This window comes from Tachyglossus aculeatus, chromosome 23 (genome assembly GCF_015852505.1).
Source record: "Tachyglossus aculeatus isolate mTacAcu1 chromosome 23, mTacAcu1.pri, whole genome shotgun sequence".
NCBI lineage: Eukaryota > Metazoa > Chordata > Mammalia > Monotremata > Tachyglossidae > Tachyglossus > Tachyglossus aculeatus.
Window position 1 is genome coordinate 30,576,876 of NC_052088.1, and position 18,697 is coordinate 30,595,572.

At 41.3% G+C, this 18,697-nt stretch overlaps 2 non-coding genes across 2 annotated transcripts; one reads left to right on the forward strand and one right to left on the reverse strand.

Moving 5' to 3' along the window:
- Nucleotides 1-523: 523 nt before the first annotated feature.
- LOC119944826 lies at nucleotides 524-661 on the reverse strand. Its single transcript, XR_005455974.1, has one exon. It is a non-coding gene; the product is annotated as a small nucleolar RNA SNORA7 (small nucleolar RNA).
- A 12,133-nt stretch (nucleotides 662-12,794) lies between these two features.
- Nucleotides 12,795-12,932, forward strand: LOC119944909. The gene has a single exon (XR_005456050.1). It is a non-coding gene; the product is annotated as a small nucleolar RNA SNORA7 (small nucleolar RNA).
- The last annotated feature ends 5,765 nt before the right edge of the window (nucleotides 12,933-18,697 follow it).

The window sequence follows — 18,697 nt, forward strand, 5'->3', positions numbered from 1 at the left end:
TTAAGAGCAGGAATTGTGTCTTTTAACTCTTTTGTAGCCTTCCAAGAGCTTAGAACATTGCTCTGCCCAGAGTAAGTGCTCAATGAATACCACTGATGATTGCTGTCCTGGTTAGAGGGATTTGACTTGATTGATCGATATCAGTTTTCCAGTTCATTGTGGACGGGGAACGTGTCCACCACTTCAGCTATATCGCACTCTCTCAAATGCTTAGTGCAGTTCTCTCCCCACAGTAAGTGCTCAATGAATGCCATTGATTGACTGATTGGGATCCTGTCCCTCATGCTCATTTCCAAATTAGAACAGATGCTGTTGAGTCTTCTCCGACCCTTAGCGACTCCACGGACACATCTCTCCCAGAATGTCCCATTCTCCATCTGCAATCGTTCTCGTGTTGTATCCTTGGAATTTTCTGGGTAAAAATGTGGAAATGGTTTACTATTGCCTCCTTCCGCCAAATCAACTTGAGTCTCCACCCTTGACCCTCTCCCGTATCGCTGCTGCCCGTCACAGATGAGTTTTGACTTGTAGCAGATTGCCTTCCACTCGCTAGCCACTGGCCAAGCTAGAAATGGAATGGGTAGGCCTCTGCTTGACTCTCTCTCCCATAGCCAAGACTGGTAGGGTACTGGAAACTCTCCAGGTGCCATCCTGAGAGGGGACTGAGTGCCTAGGAGAGTAAAGTGGGGTTGGTAGACACAATCCTGCCCTCAAGGAGCTTACAATCTCCAGGGGGAGATAGACATTGAAATAAATTAGGGAAGCAGCAGAGTATCTACCTAAGTGCCTTCGGGCTGGGTGTAGGGATTGCCGGGAAGATGGAAAGACATGCAGACTAACGAATATTTTTGAGTCCTAATGAATGTCTTCTTTTTTCCTCCTCTGAACTCTGAAAGAAATTTTAATCGTGGGAGAAAGGTCCTACTGAGAGCTCACCTCCTCCAGGAGGCCTTCCCAGACTGAGCCCCTTACTTCCTCTCCCCCTCGTACCCCTCTCCATTCCCCCCCATCTTACCTCCTTCCCTTCCCCACAGCACCTGTATATATGTATATATATGTTTGTACATATTTATTACTCAATTTATTTATGTATTTATTTTACTTGTACATATCTATTCTATTTACTTTATTTTGTTAGTATGTTTGGTTTTGTTCTGTCTCCCCCGTTTAGACTGTGAGCCCACTGTTGGGTAGGGACTGTCTCTATATGTTGCCAACTTGTACTTCCCAAGTGCTTAGTACAGTGCTCTTCACACAGTAAGCGCTCAATAAATACGATTGATTGATTGATTGATTGAAAACATTGCCTCTGGAAAGCAGTTTACCTCTCTTTATTCTGAGCACTATTGTCAAACAAACCTTATTTGCTTGCTTTGTCTAAATTTGCCTGGTGACTATTGTTCCACTGTTGCTTGTGCTAGAAAAAAAAAAGGAATCAACAGGGAGAATTCAGACGCTGTACTGATCAGGGTTTGCTTGAAATAACTACTACTACTTGATTCTAGTGTACTTTGTTTCTGTTCTGATTGATGAAGAATTGGCTTCACTGGGGTTTTTTACTTATCCCGCTTGTTTTATGGGGATATTTCATGAATAAGTATCTGATTTTTCTCTGGATTAAAAATGAGCACCACGCTTTGTTTGCCAGCTGGAGAGAGAAAGGGGTGGGAGGGGGAGGATTCAAAGCATTGGCCTGTGCATTAATCACACCATTTGGGCTTTTATGATTCAGATCCCACTTTGAAAAATGCCCCAAATTTCTGATTATACAGTCCAACACTTACATTGTCTGATTGCATAATTTCCAGATTGGTCTGGGGGAAAAACAGGAGATAAAGAACACAATTATTCCATTCAGCAACACGGTGGACATAGCGGCATTACCGTTAATGTAGACGTAACCCATCTTGACCCAAGGTACTTGGATATTGGGACAACATTTTTTTCTGTCTACTATGTCATAAAGAAATAACTAAGGATTTCTAGAGCAGAGAGGCTTTGTTACTGGTTTACATCCTCTTGTCATCATCATTGGGTAGTTCATGGCTGGTAGGTCTGGACCCCTTTCCTAATTTAGAATGAAAGAACCTGTACAATTCAAACCAAACAGTCCTCCTTGGTAAATCTCTCTTCCATTCAAGATTATTTCCGATTGACGGTGAATTGTCACAGGCAATTGCGACAATATTTACACACCCATAATTATACACCCATAGTGTATAATTGCCAAGGAAAGGACCCCATGATCGATAATAATTATAGAAATGATAATAGTCAGTCAGACTGTCATATTTATTGGGCATTTCCTGTATGCTGAGCACTGTACAAGCACTTGGGAGAAGACAATCAGATATAGTTATAGAGAAGCAGCGTGGCTCAGTGGAAAGAGCACGGGCTTGGGAGTCAGAGGTCATGGGTCCAAATCTCGGCTTCGCCAATTGTCAGCTGTGTGACCTTGGGCAAGTCACTTAACTTCTCTGTGCCTCAGTGACCTCATCTGTAAAATGGGGATTAGGACTGTGAGCCCCCCGTGGGACAACCTGATCGGCTTGTATCCTCCCCAGCACTTAGAACAGTGCTTTGCACGTAGTAAGCTCTTAACAAATGCCATTATTATTATTATTATCATTACTATATAGCTCCTGTCCCACATGAGAAGCAGCGTGGCTCAGTGGAAACAGCCTGGGCTTTGGAGTCGGAGGTCATGGGTTCAAATCCCAGCTCCACCAATTGTCAGCTGTGTTACTCTGGGCAAGTCACTTAACACCTCTGTGCTTCAGTTACCTCATCTGTCAAATGGGGATTAAGACTGTGAGCCCCCCATGGGACAATCTGATCACCTTGTAATCTCCCCAGCGCTTAGAATAGTGCTTTACACATAGTAAGTGCTTAATAAATGTTACTATTATTATATATGAGAATCTGTTACACAGATTCAATAACACATTGCCTTCTGAAATGTCTGACCGGACCATGACTTTTGAGCTTGGCTGAGCCCTGAAGCCAAATGTTGCCGACTTGTACTTCCCAAGCGCTTAGTACAGTGCTCTGCACACAGTAAGTGCTCAATAAAAACATTACGATCGAATGTTCACAAAATCTCTGTGCATTGCTTTATCACTGACCCCTAGACCACATCCCTACCTCTAGACTGTAAGCTTGTTGTGGGCAGGGAACATGTCTACCAATTGTCTACAAACTCTGTTGTATTGCTATATTGTCCTCTCCCAAGTACAGCATTCTGCACACAGTAAACAACTAATATGCTCGATTGATCGATTGATTTATGTGACAGGCTAACACTCTCCCCAACTTCAAAGCCTTAGAAACAGCATGGCTTAGTGGGAGCCCACTGTTGGGTAGGGATTGTCTTTATATGTTGCCAACCTGTACTTCCCAAGCGCTTAGTACAGTGCTCTGCACACAGTAAGCGCTCAATAAATACGATTGATTGATTGATTGTTGATTGATTGATTGATTGAAGAGCATGGGTTTGGGAGTCTGAGGTCGTGGGCTCTAATCTCGGCACCACCACTGGTCAGCTGTGTGCCTTTGGGCAAGTCACTTCATTTCTCTGTGTCTCGACCTCATCTGTAAAATCGGGATGAAAACTGTGAGCCCCACGGGGAGACAACCTGATAACCTTGCATCTACCCCAGCGTTTAGAACAGTGCTTAGCACATAGTAAAGGCTTAACAAATGTAGGGACCGTTTCTATATGTTACCGACTTGTACTTCCCAAGCGCTTAGTACAGTGCTATGCACACAGTAAACGCTCAATAAATATGATTGAATGAATGAATGAATGAATGAACAAATAACATTATATATTATTAAAATCACATCCCCTCCAAGAGGTCTTCTCTGACAAAGTCCTGATTTTCCCCTACTACATCACTCTTCTGCAGCACCCCAGCACTTCTATTTGTACCCTATAGGTACTTGATATTCAACCACCCACATCCCCCAAACAGTTAAATCTATATTCATAATTTATTTCAATGTCTGTCGTCCCCCCCCCTAGGCTGTAAGCTCCTTATGGGCAGGGAACTCACATATCAACTCTGTTGCCATTGAACTTTCCCAGGTGATAAGTACACAGAAAGCTCCGTACACAGAAAGTGCTCCACAAATACCACTGGTAGGCATTGGAAAAGAAATACCATACCACAGTGTACAGTGCTTTCCATACAAAGGTTGGTTCAAACAAATCTGATGCTTTTTAAATGTTCCTCTGATGTAAGCTCCCTGTGAGCAGGGAATGCGTCTCCCATCTCTATTGTCCTGTACTCTCCCAAGGGTTTATTGCATCCACAGCATAGAACAAATGCTCAATAAAAACCATTGATTGATCGATGGATTCCAAAAGACTTCAGAAAAATTGTCAGATGCTGGTGGAAGGAATCTTAATGTGGATCGGCATTTCAGGGAGGGAGAATGAGTGTAGTACAAGAGGGACAATGACTGATTGTTGCACACCTTGCAAGAAAAGAATCATTTGGCCATAGTGGACCAGAAGGTGAAAAGAAACCAGCAATGTTGTGCTAAAATAATTTCTTGCCCTCCGAGTGATATGAGGCCCTGGATGAACGGGTAGTAGAGGGGATTCTAATCTTAATTTCTGATTAAGTGCTCTGTCTGTCTGTCTTTCTCTCTCTTTCCCCCTACCCACTCCACCTCCTTCTCTTCCCCCCTCCCTCCCTTCTCTGTTTGAACTGTAGCTGAGAGTATTTAGACTGGCTGCAGTAAAAATTCTTTAGGAAACAATGGGTGCCGATAAAAGATGAACAGATCTAAAGTCTATAGATGAAGCAGTTCTGCCATTCTTTGGAACAGAGTAATATACAGGATGTCCATTGGAGAACCCCCTCCAGTCTTAATGTCCATAAAGCCGGGGGTCTAGTTTTCACATTGGAGCTAATTCTAGATTGCAATCTCTTCTATCAATCAATCAATCAATCAATAGTATTTATTGAGTGCTTACTGTGTGCAGAGCACTGTACTAAGCGCTTGGGAAGTACAAGTTGGCAACATATAGAGACAATCCCTACCCAACAGTGGGCTCACAGTCTAGAAGGGGGAGATAGAGAACAAAACAAAACATATTAACAAAATAAAATAAATAGAATAGATATGTACAAGTAGAATAAATAAATAGAGTAATAAATACAAACAAACATATATGCATATATATATATATATATATATATACATATATACATGATGATGAAGATGATGATATCCTTTAACTTCTCCGTGCCTGTGACCTCGTCTATAAAATGGAGATTAAAACTGTGATCCCTATGTGGAACATGATCTTCTTGTATTTACCTCAGCGCTTAGTACGGTGTTTGGCACAAATTTGGAGCTCAACAAATAGCACACATCATTATTATTCTTTATTCCAGAGTTAGTGTTGATGTGTAACTTGCCGGTTGTCTTGTGCATGGCTGATGTCGTGGAATTTACGGGGCCCATCATCCTCGTTCTTTTTCGTATTCATATCCCTCTAGGATAGGGACTGTATCTTCTTCCTTTGTAACTCACCAAGCTTTTAATTTGGCATTCAATAAACGCAACTTCTGCTACTATAATCATTATGTTCTTGGTGATGACGATCATGGATGATGATGAATCTTATGATGAGGGTGATAATAAAGATTATAACATTTTGGAAGAATTGTACTTTAATGTGAAAATATGAGCAAGCCATGTTCAAATTTAAGTTATCGGGTCAGCAATCAATCAACCGATGGTATTTTTTGAATGCTTACTATATGCAGAGCACTGTACGAAGTGCTCAGAAGAGTACAAAACAACAGAATTAGTGGACACATTCCCTGTTCACAATGAGCTTACAGTTTAGAGGGGGAGACAGACATTAATATGAACATGAGTCTGCTGTCGGCAGAGATTGTCTCTGTTGCTGAACTGTACTTTCCAAGTACTTAGTACAGTGCTCTGCACACAGTAAGTGCTCAATAAATACAATCGAATGAATGAAGGAATGAATAAATAATTATTTATAATGTATAATTTAAAGGTATGTATTCATGTCATGTGAAGAAGCTCTACTTTAATCGGAAAATTATTGACTAAGGTAATGTCTCAGTGCTAAAAAGAAAATACTGAGCAGCAAATACTGAATACTAACATAAAACTATGCTAGTTTTAGAGGAAAAATTTTAAAAAAAGAATTTACCGTAACATATTGTGAAAGAGAAATCAGTACTCTGATGGACGTAACACATGTCAAATCTTCTGGAATAATTTCACTTAAAATGGAGTTGGTGATGAAGAGCAGATTTGTGATTGAACAGAGCTGAGCAACTTACTTCTTACTGTTGATGTCAAGCTGGGCTTAATTCAATCATATTTATTGAGCACTTACTCTGTGCAAAGCACTGTACTAAGTGCTTGAGTATGATATGTCAGACACATTCCCTGCCCACAACGAGCTCAATAGACTGAATGTGTCCTCTTTTTAGTGAAACACAAAATAATGAATCTGATTTTTCAAGTGCTAAAATGGTTTGGAAGGCTTATTTGGGGTTGTTAGATTCATTCATTCAATTGTATTTATTGCACGTTTACTGTGTGCAGAGCACTGTACAAAGCACTTGGGAAGTACAAATCGGCAACATATAGAGACAGTCCCTACCCAACAATTAGTTCACTGTCTAGAAGGGAGAGACAGACAACAAAAAAAAACCAGGTAGGTACCAATACCATCAGAATAAGTAGAATTATAGCTAGATACACATCATTAATAAAATAGAGTAATACATATATACAAATATACACAAGTGCTGTGGGGAGGAGGAGGGGGATGATGGAGAGGGGAAGAGGAGCAGAGAAAAGGAGGGGGGCTCAGTGTGGGAAGGCCTCCTGGAGGAGGTGAGCTCTCAGTAGGGCTTTGAAGGGAGGAAGAGAGCTAGTTTGGTGAAAGTGTGGAGGGAGGACATTCCAGGCCAGGGAAAGGACGTGGGCCGGGGGTCGACGGCGGGACAGGCCAGAACGAGGTGCAGTGAGGAGGTTAGCGGTGGCAGAGGAGCTGTTATCAAAAAACATGACGGGGTCCCTTCGTGGAACTGTTGTCGACAAACAGGGTTATCATATGGGTTCGTTTAGTCGATGAAGAGACGAGTGACTCTGAGAGAACAAGTCATAGATCAGAGCAGTAGGAAAGTGGCGAGCAGCCCGTTTACCCCGATGGGGTGCAAGTGACTGCAACGCCCCAAACCACCGATGTAAATTGGCGGCAGGGATCGAGAACCCAAGGTGGTGACGCAGATAGGAAAAATGATTCGGAGACATGAGTTCAGATAGAGCAGTAAAGGAGGAAAGTGGCTACCTGCCCTTTCACCGCCCGAGAGAGGTACAAGTGACAAGCAGCCCCGATCCCATTCTCACTTTTATTGAGTTACAGCACTATTCAAGGTGTTTTGCATAGGTAGCACTTAATAAATGTTGCATTTAACTTAAAGTAAATTTAGGAACACTGATGGAGAATTCATGCAGGCCATTCTCCTTTTTCTTTTCTCCTTTTAAGTGCTTAGCACAGTGCTCTGCATGTAGTAAGTACTCAGTAGATATGATTGATTAAGCAGTAGAGACTCCAGTTCAACCAGTCGAGAGTGCTTTAACACCAGGTGAGTTTTGGTGCTATTGATGTCTGACTACTTGTTTTGTTTTGTTGTCTGTCTCCCCGTTCTAGACTGTAAGCCTGTTGCTAGGTAGAAATTGTCTCTGTTGCCGAATTGTACTTTCCAAGTGCTTAGTACAGTGCTCTGCACACAGTAAGCGCTTAATAAATACAATTGAATGAATGGGAGCGGAGTAATTGGGAATTTCAGGAATCCAATTAGGATCGACAGGGTGTTATAAACTCTCATTATTCTCTGTTTTCACTGTCTTCTGCAGGATGTTGTTATCTGCCCTATGACCTTGCATAGATAGGTGTTACTGGTTACTGGCCTTGAAGACCTCTGTTGCTGAGCCTTGCATAAAATACAAAAAAAGGAGATGTTCTCTCGGCCTGCACAAAATGGAGTCAGTCATGTCAAGTCCGCTAGTGGACAACAGAGCGGACGGTGCGGGCTGGGCTGGAGAAGGAGAGAAGGGAGGTGAGGTAGGAGGGGGCGAGGTGATGGGGAGCTTTGAAGCCGAGAGTGAGGAGTTTTTGCTTGATTCGGAGGTTGATAGGCAACCACTGGAGATTTTTGAGGAGGAGAGTGACATGCCCAGAGTGTTTCTGTACAAAGATAATCCGGGCAGCAGAGTGAAGTATAGACTGAAGCGGGAGAGACAGGATCAAGTTAGATCAAGTACTTTCTTGAACATTTTTCTTTTGGTGCTCATATTTCTTGTCCTTTTTCACTCCCAGAAGAAAAGCTGGAATCAAACTATTTTACAATTTCAGAGAATTCACACTATGTTCTGGGGGCTTCCCTACAAATTGTCACCCAGGAAAGGGCTACCTGTTGCCTTCAACTACCTACACTCAGTGATATTTATCGAGTGTTTTCTGTGTGCAGAACACTGCATTAAGCTCTTGGGAGAGTACAATATAACAGAGTTGGTATACAAGTTCCCTGCCTAAAACAAGCTTAGAGTCTTGAGTGGATCTTACATTATTATAGTCTTACAGTCTACTTTTCACTATTACCTGGTAGAACGGATGTGTGGTGGGGAAGGAGGTGAAATGGAGTGTGTCTTTTCATTTTTCCCCCAAAGTTAAAGTTGCTTTCTGTTGTTGTTTTTTTCATCTACATTTTAAATTTCTTCTCAAGGGTCTTCCTTAAAGGGAAGCAGTTTTCTGCTTCCTGGAAAAGTGGTGATTATTTTCCCTCTAGAATGAAAATGATTCTTTAAATTCAGTAATGTGAATTTATCATAAATATGAATATTAGTAGTAATTGTTGTAAAATGAGCCCCACTAGATACAGTGGACTGCCCTCAGCCTCGGACAGCTAAGTGTAAAACAAAGTGACATATTCCCATCCGCAAGGAACTGGCACTGTTACAGAGATAGTAAGAAAGAAGAAATAGAGTTGATATATCTTGACTATTCGGTGTGAGGGAAATGTTGCAAAATTTACCTTGTCTCAAGCACTTTCCCTTCTCTCTAGCTAAAATATTTCAACTGGAAAAAAATGATTGCAAATCTACATTATTTCCTATGAGAAGCTACAATTGTTACTTTTATCTTTCATTTAACACCCTGTTTTTATGGAACCAAATTAGAGTGTAAGTCAGGCATAGCAGTGTCTGAATTCTTTCCCCTCTAAGTCATCCATCTCCCAGTTAGACTGTAAACTCCTTGAAGACAGGAATTTTTTCCCTGGATTGTAGTCTCCACAGAGTTTATTTAATAAATGGTATTGAATGAATGGAAGAATAATGGACAGCTAAGAGTAAATGGTACTTATAAGCATATATGCTTTTTAAAAAGTTTTTAAAAAGCTATAGAGATATGACCTTGAATATTACTTTACTATATATCAATGGTCTGAAATGGAATGTGTTGGACCCCAGTTTAAATTTATTACTTGAGCTGTAGTTTATGTTCTGATTGATAGAAATCTACAAAGGCAACATGATAAAACATTTATGGAATTAGAATATTTATCAAAACGCATTGCATTTCTTTACGACTTCACTGAGCTTAAATGTTAATGAAATTCTTCCTTACAAATTACATCCACAAGGCAAACATTAGATAAGACCTCCTTATCAAGGATAAAATGTGATTGCCTTGCTGCTATTACACTCGCTAATCTAGAACAGCATGTAGGTCAATGAAAAAAGGGTATTCAAGATGTTACCTTGTTTAGATATAAAGTGATACTTCTTTCAAAGACATAATCACCCTTGCACACATTTGCAGAATGATTCCACCCCCATCCCCAAATCTTAAATGAAGATTAATTTGCAAAATTGTCATGCAAAATATGGATGGAATATTTTCAGGTTTAAAGACATAATAAGGAATTAAAATCCAATAGGACCCGGGACCCTAAGTAATATATGAGACAGTCTTATCTGGCTGTTTTGACAAAATTGTTTAGATTATCTCCACACAACCTCCATTTGTCCCTTTGGTAAGGGACAGCTAGCTCAAATCGACCACCACCAAGTAACCTCCTGGATATATTTGGATTCAGATTGATCTCAGAAAACTTGTCCATGTCCTCATAAAAATAATTCAGGCTCATGCGGTTTGAATTTAATAATTTTGATAATTGTAGTATTTGTTAAGCACTTTCTATGGGTCAAGCACTGTTCTAAGCGCTGGGGTAGATACAAGGTAATCGCGTCAGAGATATTCCCTTCCACACTTGGCTAACAGTCAAAGGGAGAGGGAGAAAAGGGATCGAGTCCCCATTTTACAGATAAGAAAATGAGACAGAGAAGTGAAGTGGAACAGCATGTAGGTCAATGAAAAAAGGGTATTCAAGATGTTACCGTTGTTTAGATATAAAGTGATACTTCATTCAAAGACATAATCACCCTTGCACACATTTGGAGAATGATTCCCCCCCCACCCCCAAATCTTAAATGAAGATTAATTTGCAAAATTGTCATGCAAAATATGGATGAGATATTTTGAGGTTTAAAGACATAATAAGGAATTAAAATCCAATAGGACCCGGGACCCTAAGTAATATATGAAACAGTCTTATCTGGCTGTTTTGACAAAACTGTTTAGATTATCTCCACATAACCTCCATTTATTCCTTTGGTAAGGGACAACTAGCTCTAATCGACCACCACCAAGTAGCCCACTGTTGGGTAGGGACTGTCTCTATGTGTTGCCAATTTGTACTTCCCAAGCGCTTAGTACAGTGCTCTGCACATAGTAAGCACTCAATAAATATGATTGATTGAAAGTAGCCTCCTGGATACTCCCCAGTGGGCCCAGGAGTCAGGAGGTCACGGGTTCTAATCCTAGCTATGCCAATCGCTTGCTGTGTGACCTTGTACAAGTCACTTAGCTTCTCTGGGCCTCAGTTACCTCATCTGTGAAATGGGGATTGGTATTGTGAGCGACTGTATCCAAACTGATTTACTTCTAATAATAATAATGATGATGGTGATGGCATTTATTAAGCGCTTACTATGTGCAAAGCACTGTTCTAAGAGCTGGGAAGGTTACAAGGTGATCAGATCATCCCATGGGGGGTTCACAGTCTTAATCCCCATTTTACAGATGAGGTAACTGAGGCATAGAGATGTTAAGCGACTTGCCCAATGTCATACAGCTGACAACTGGCAGAGCCGGGATTTGAACCCATGACCTCTGACTCCAAAGCCCGTGCTTATTTCCACTGAGCCACGCTGCTTCTCAGAACCCACCCCAGTGCTTAGTACAATGCATGGCACTTTGTAAATGCTTAACAAATGCCATTATTATTATTATTATTATTATTATTATTATTATTATTATTATTATTATTATTATTGCCCTTTTGGTCAGCAATGGATGGAAGAACTATGTGAAGCAGCATGGCTCAGTGGAAGGAGCACGGTCTTGGGAGTCAGAGGTCATGGGTTCTAATCCTAGCTCTGCCAGTTGTCAGCTGTGTGACCTTGGGCAAGTCATTTAATTTCTCTGAACCTCAGTTACCTCATCTGCAAAATGAGGATTAAGACTGTGAGCCCCAAGTGGGACAAGCTGATCACCTTGTATCCCCCCTCAGCGCTTAGAACAGTGCTTTGCACATAGTAAGCACTTAACAAATACCACCATTATTATTATGAGCTCAAGGTTTGGGGAACCTAATTCCCTCTTACATCAACCCAACTTCCCAGACATTTCCTGAAAATGAAGGGGAATCAACACCCCTTTATTAACATCCTCCCATAATGAAGGGAGCTGAAAATTCCCATTCTATGCCCTCCTTAGCCCTCAAATATATGTAGGGTCGCTATTTTTTGGCAAAACTGTGAATATTTTTACAGTAGACTATACACTTGAGACTGTAAATTCATTATGGGCAGGGAAAGTGTCTGCTAATTCTGTTATATTAGACTAACCCAAGCACTTAGTACAGAGCTCAACACAGAAAATGCTCATAAATGCCATTGATTGCTTGATGCATATCTTCCTCTTTAGTGAGTAAACTCCTTGTGGGCAGAGAATGCATCACTTTGCTATTCAGTATTTTCCAAGCACCCAATACAGTGCATCACACCAAGTAGGTGCTTAATAAATGCCACTCCTCCTTCTCTTCCTCCTCTCCCTATTACTAATACTATCCCGGCTCCACCAATTGTCAGCTGTGTGACTTTGGGCAAGTCACTTCACTTCTCTGGGCTTCAGTTACCGCATCTGTAAAATGGGGATTAAGACTGTGAGCCCCCCCCAATGGGACAACCTGATCACCTTGTAACCTCCCCAGCGCTTAGTACAGTGCTTTGCACATAGTAAGCGTTTAATAAATGCCATCGTGTTTTTTTTAAAAAATTACTACTTCTTCTATGGCTACTACTATTTCTACTTCTGCTATTACTATTACTGCTACTACCGCTACTACCATTAATACTGCTTCTACTATTACTACGACCCCTCCATTATTAGAAACTAGACATGTAGAAAACCTGAAGAAGCCAGTTAAGTTCAGGAAATGCAGCAACCTGGCTTATTGGATAAAGTTTGGGCCTGGGAATCAGAAGGATCTGGGTTCTAATTTTGGCTCCACCACTTGTCTGCTGGGAGGCTTTGGCAAGTTACTTCATTTCTCTGGACCTCAGTTCTCTCATCTGTAAAATGGGGATTAAGACGGTGAGCTCTCCTCTCAGGGTCTCACCTGGAGAGTTTCCAGTACTCTACCAGTCTCGGCTACAGGAGGGAGAGTCAAGCAGAGGAAAATGCATCCCATTCTTAGCCTGGGCAGTGGCTAGCGAGTAGAAGGCAATCTGCTACAAGTCAAAACTCACCCGTGCTGGGCAACAGGGAAGAGAATTGAGGGTGGAGACTCAAGTTGACTGCACAGAAGGAGGCAATGATAAACCACTTCCAGATTTTTACCAAGAAAACTCTATGGATCCACTACCAGAACGATTGCAGATGGAGAGCGGGACGTTCTGGGAGAGCTGTGTCCATGGAGTCACTATGGATTCGGAAACAACTCGACGGCAAGATAAGACTGTGAGCCCCTTGGGGACACAGACTGTTTCCAACCCGATTTGCTTCTATCCGCCCCAGCATTTAGTACAGGGCCTGGTACATAGTAAGCCCTTAACAACAGCCATTATTACTATTATTATTATTGTGATTATTATCCTGGTGACCATTATCATCAATATCCTTGGGTCTAAAATGTACAGCGTGCACAATTCTTTACTGATTCCAAATGGATAAGCGCTGATACTCTATTTTCTTGGATTAAGTCAGTGCTATCATTTACTGAGTGAAATGGAAAACCTAATGAGTGTTTTTTTTTCATAATTCAGACCGATATAGTCATTAGGCTGATCAATTTCAGCACACTCAGATATTGCTGCCTAATCCATGTAATGGCATGCATGAAATGAAAGTGTTGGAGAAAATCAATGAGGTGGTGGCATAATAACTCGTAGAAATCTGATTCACATGGATTCATTTCCTTTACACATTGGTCTATTGCTTCAGTTTCATCAGCAAATTCCAAATGCAATTACAAGACCCAGTTCTTGAGTTAACTCCTTGTTCCACCTTCCTGTAATTAACTGTTTGATCTTCAGAGCAACTTATTTTTTATCAAACATTTTCAATCCGAGTCGGAATGTACACCTATCAATGAAAAGCTGGGCATATTTTCTTTAGAAACGTCTGTTTTACACCGTGATTAAATACGCTAAATCCCTGCTAAGGCTTGTTAGATTTAGCCCTGCTGGGAGAATGTATTTTCTTTGGTCACTGACCTGAATCAAGTATGAATTTTAAAACTGTGGGATGTTCGTTTCTCTGCCGTTCTTGGAGACATCACCTTTTCTGCCTTTTATGAAAGAGAAAAAGTCTGTCTTAGGGAAGAGCATAGGACTGTAAGCTCAATGCAGGCTAGGAATAATGATGATGGTTTTCAGCGCTTAGAACAGTGCTTTGCACATAGTAAGTGCTTAATAAATGCCATTATTATTATTATTTGTTAAGTGCTTACTATGTGCAGACGACTGTTCTAGGTGCTGGGGTAGATACAAGGTAATCAGGTTGTCCCATGTGGGACTCACAATCTTAATTCCCATTTTACAGATGAGATAACTGAGGCACAGAGAAGTTAAGTGATTTGCTCAAAGTCACACAGCTGATAAGTGGCAGAGCCAGTATTAGAACCTATGACCTCTTGACTCCCAAGCCCGGGTTCTTTCCACTAAGCCATGCTACTACTGTTGTATTGTATTGTACTGCATCGTATTGTTGTATTGCTTTGTTTTGTTGTCTGTCTCCCCCTTCTAGACTGTGAGCCTGTTGTTGGGTAGGGACCATCTCTATATGTTGCCAACTTGTACTTCCCAAGCGCTTAGTACAGTGCTCTGCACACAGTAAGTGTGCAATAAATACGATTGAATGAATGAATGATAATATAGGCTATAAGGTGAAGCTGGGTAGCATCAAGAGAATCGATCACTCTGAAGCCTTATCTACACAACCCAAAACCTAAGGACTTTATTCTCCTCCAAGCAAGATTCAGATAAGAGAGAAGCAGTATGGCTCAGTCGAAAGAGCACGGGCTTTGGAGTATTTTAAGTATTTAAGCTTTTAAGTATTTGCTTAACAAATACCATAAAAAAGTAAGCACTCGGTAAATAGGACTGAGTGATATCTGTTAAGTGTTTCACATGCCTAGTACTGGGATAGTCATATTCATTCATTCATTCATTCATTCAGTCCCCATTCCACATGGGACTCACAGTCTAAGGAGAAGGGACACCATGCATTGAATCCCCATTTTACAGATGAGGAAACTGAGGCTCAGAGAAGTTAGGTGACGCAGCAGGAAAGCGGTGGAGCTGGGATTAGAACCCAGAACCTCAAACGTCCAGGTCTGTGCCCTTTCCACTATGCCTCACTACTTTCTCATAAAAGAAGAAAGCCAATGGAGGAGGTGGACTGCTTTCTGGATTGATTTTGTAAAGCCTAACTCTTTACATTGCAGTTTAAGGCTATAATATCTACATGCTCTGCCATGGTTCTGAGCCCCAGGATCAATGGGAGGGTGGGGTGAGGTGCTCACCTCCCGCAGTATATCAAGCCAAAAAAAATAAAATAAAAATTCCTTCCAGAAGCAGGAGGCTTATACCTACATCGAATAATTGAAGAAAATGGCAAAATCAATTATTTTGTCATTTAAACAAAAGCCTTGTGGGATGGGTACAATAGTTAATTTTGTGGACCAGAGCAAATGTTTAGTTGGTGGTACATTATTGGGTTTTTTCACAACACCATTGTACATTAATTCTTGACAACAGAAAGCCAACAAATCAATCCCATATCGTTACGCTAACATGGGTATAGTCTCAGAAACTGTATTTCACTGAACCAGGCAGGACGGCCACTTTTTTTGAGTTGGCCATTGCTGAGAGAACCCTGGCCTTGGTGAAGCTTGGATCTACCCTAGTGCTTAGTGCAATGCCTGGCACATCGTAAGCGCTTAGCAAATGCCATAATCATTATGGTTAATTATTATTATTATTCCAATTCGTAGGTGTTGCATTTAGGGCACTGTTCTGCACAGAGTAAGAGCTCAATAGATACCATAGTGTGATTGACTGATTGATTAATTGCTCAGTAGTCAAGGCCTAATTCCAGACTACATGGAACACTCCTTGCCAAATTCACCCCTGCTCTGCAGGAACTGAGCGGATTTTCTCACCCAGTCGTTACCGTGGCTATGAATAAGGTCCTTTATGGCTACTTTGTTCACCAGGGTAACTAAAGCATCAGTTATTCAACTGATGCCACATTTGTTTATATGGGCAACTCCTTTTACCATGCTTAATTAGACACAGGTTGGACCCAGCCCATGTGGGGCACACAATTTTAATTCCCATTTTACAGATGAGGTAATTGAGGCACCGAAGACATTGCTGGAGGTCACATAGCAGACAAGTAGTGGTGGAGTCAGGATTAGAATCCAGATCCTCCAACACCGAGGCCCGTGTTCTTTCTACTGAGCCATGCTGCTTCTCCACTGTACTGAGCGCTTGGGAGAGTTAGGAGACATGTTCCCTGCCCACAGGGAGCTTTGAGTCTAAGAGAAGCAGCATAGCTCAGTGGAAAGAGCACAGATTTTGGAGTCAGAGGTCATGGGTTCAAATCCTGGCTCCACCAGTTGTCAGCTGTGTGACTTTGGGCAAGTCACTTAACTTCTCTGGGCCTCAGTTACTTCACCTGTAAAATGGGGATGAAGACTGTGAGCTCCCCGTCAGACAACCCGATCACCTTGTCACCTCTCCAGCGCTTAGAACAGTGCTTTGCACATAGTAAGTGCTTAATAAATGCCATTATTATTATTATTACTTATTCATATATAATTCTACTTATTTATATTGATGCCTGTTTGTTTTGATACATATACATATGTATATATTTCTATATGTTTGTACATATTTATTACTCTATTTTACTTGTACATGTTCATTCTATTTATTTTATTTTGTTATTATGTTTTGTTTTTTTGTCTGTCTCCCCCTTTTAGACTGTGAGCCCACTGTTGGGTAGGGACCGTCTTTATATGTTGCCAACTTGTGCTTCCCAAGCGCTTAGTACAGTGCTCTGCACACAGTAAGCGCTCAATAAATATGATTGAATGAATGAATGAATGCGAGACAGACAGTAAAATAAATTACAGATATATCCGTGAGTACAAAGAGAGGTATGCCCATGGCATCGCTATGGGTCAGAGGCGACTCAACAGCATAAGACAAGACAAGACAGTAAAGGATAAGGGTTAACTGGCAGACAACTTGAAAGCACAGAATAGCCATGGAGTCAAACTCCCTATAAACTGAAACCAAAAGTGCTTCAAATTCCAGTTAAGTACCCAACTGTATTCCACCCCTACCTCAGAATAGACCCTTAAATATACACCAGCAATTTGGGCTAAACCTCTCTTTTGCACTGCCTTCCCGGAGACAGAAACCTTAGGAATAATTGAGTTTTACCAAAGGTGTCCAGAAGCATCTCTCGATATATTGCCTCGGGGTTACTCTGACACCGTAACATATGCCCACTGTCAAAGTCAATAAAAAGTGCCACTAGTATAGATTCTTTTAAAGGGAGACCTGGGCAAGAATTTGGAGGAGAGAAATACTGAAGGGTGAGCCAGCTAAATCAAAAGGATGGACTGGGCTATAAATGCCAGGCCTCTGAATTCTGGGGAGATTTATTGCTAATCCCCACAGTTCACTAGCTCCACTTTTTCCTGGGTGGAAAATGAAGTTATTATAAGGCATCGCAGCATATATCATGAAGTGTCACGATACAGCGGTGAAACGTTGTCATTTTCTGTATGGGCCTCTTGAAGATGAGTTTCTAGATTGTTAGAACCACCGTCTCAGCTTTAGGTTCTGCTGTTCCAGTTTGGGTGCTTGTCATTCTGCGATGCTTTGGAATGACAAAATTTTCATCCATTTCTCATGTGTAAGTTCTTTGTTGTTGTTGTTGTTGTTTAAGCCCTAACTGGTTACTATTTTTTATGGCATTTGATAAGAGCTTATTGCTTTTCAGGTACTGGACTAAGAGTTGGGTAGATACAAGCTAATCAAGTTGTACACAGCCCATGTCCCACGTGGGACTCTGTAAAGTCCCCATTTTGCAGATGAGGTAACTGAGGCATAGAGACTAGCCCAAAGTGAATGAGGGCAAGGGACCTGGGAGGAGAAGCAGTGTTGCTCAGTGGAAAGAGCCCGGGCTTTGGAGTCAGAGGTTGTGGGTTCAAATCCCGGCTCTGCCAACTGTCTGCTGTGTGGCTTTGGGCAAGTCCCTTCACTTCTCTTTGCCTCAATTACCTCATCTGTAAAATGGGGATTAAAATTGTGATCCCTCCCGTGGGACAACCTGATCACCTGGTAACCTCCCCAGCACTTAGAACAGTGCTTTGGACATAGTAAATGCTTAACAAATACCATTATTATTATTATTATTAATAAACAAATGTCAGAGCCAGGGTTCTAATCTTAGCTCTGCCAATTACTTGCTGTGGGATTTGGGGCAAGACACCTCACTCCTCTGTGCCTCAGTTACCTTACCTTAGCTGTAAAATGGGGATGAAGATTTTGAGCCCCATTTGGGACAGTGGCTGTGATCAACTCAATTTGCTTGTAACTACCCCAGCGCTTAGTACAGTGCCTGGTACATTGTAAATGCTTCACAAATACCACCATTGTTAATTATCATCATTTACCCCAACACTTAGAACAGTGCTCTGCACACAGTAAGCATTCAATAAATACAATTGAATGAATGAACATAGTAAGCGCTTAACAGATACCATAAAAAAGCCATCTCCATAGACTCTCAGTGGATCAAGTCTGGTGATGTCAAGCTCTTAGTGCAGTGCTCTGCACACAGTAAGCGCTCAATAAATACGATTGATCAAATGTCACTGATGTGGATATTTCAGAAACACCAGTTTCTAGAGCTTTTTTATGTAGTAAAAGGGACAGATGACACAGTTTTGCCTACTTTGAGTTTTTCAAGTTTCCTGGTATT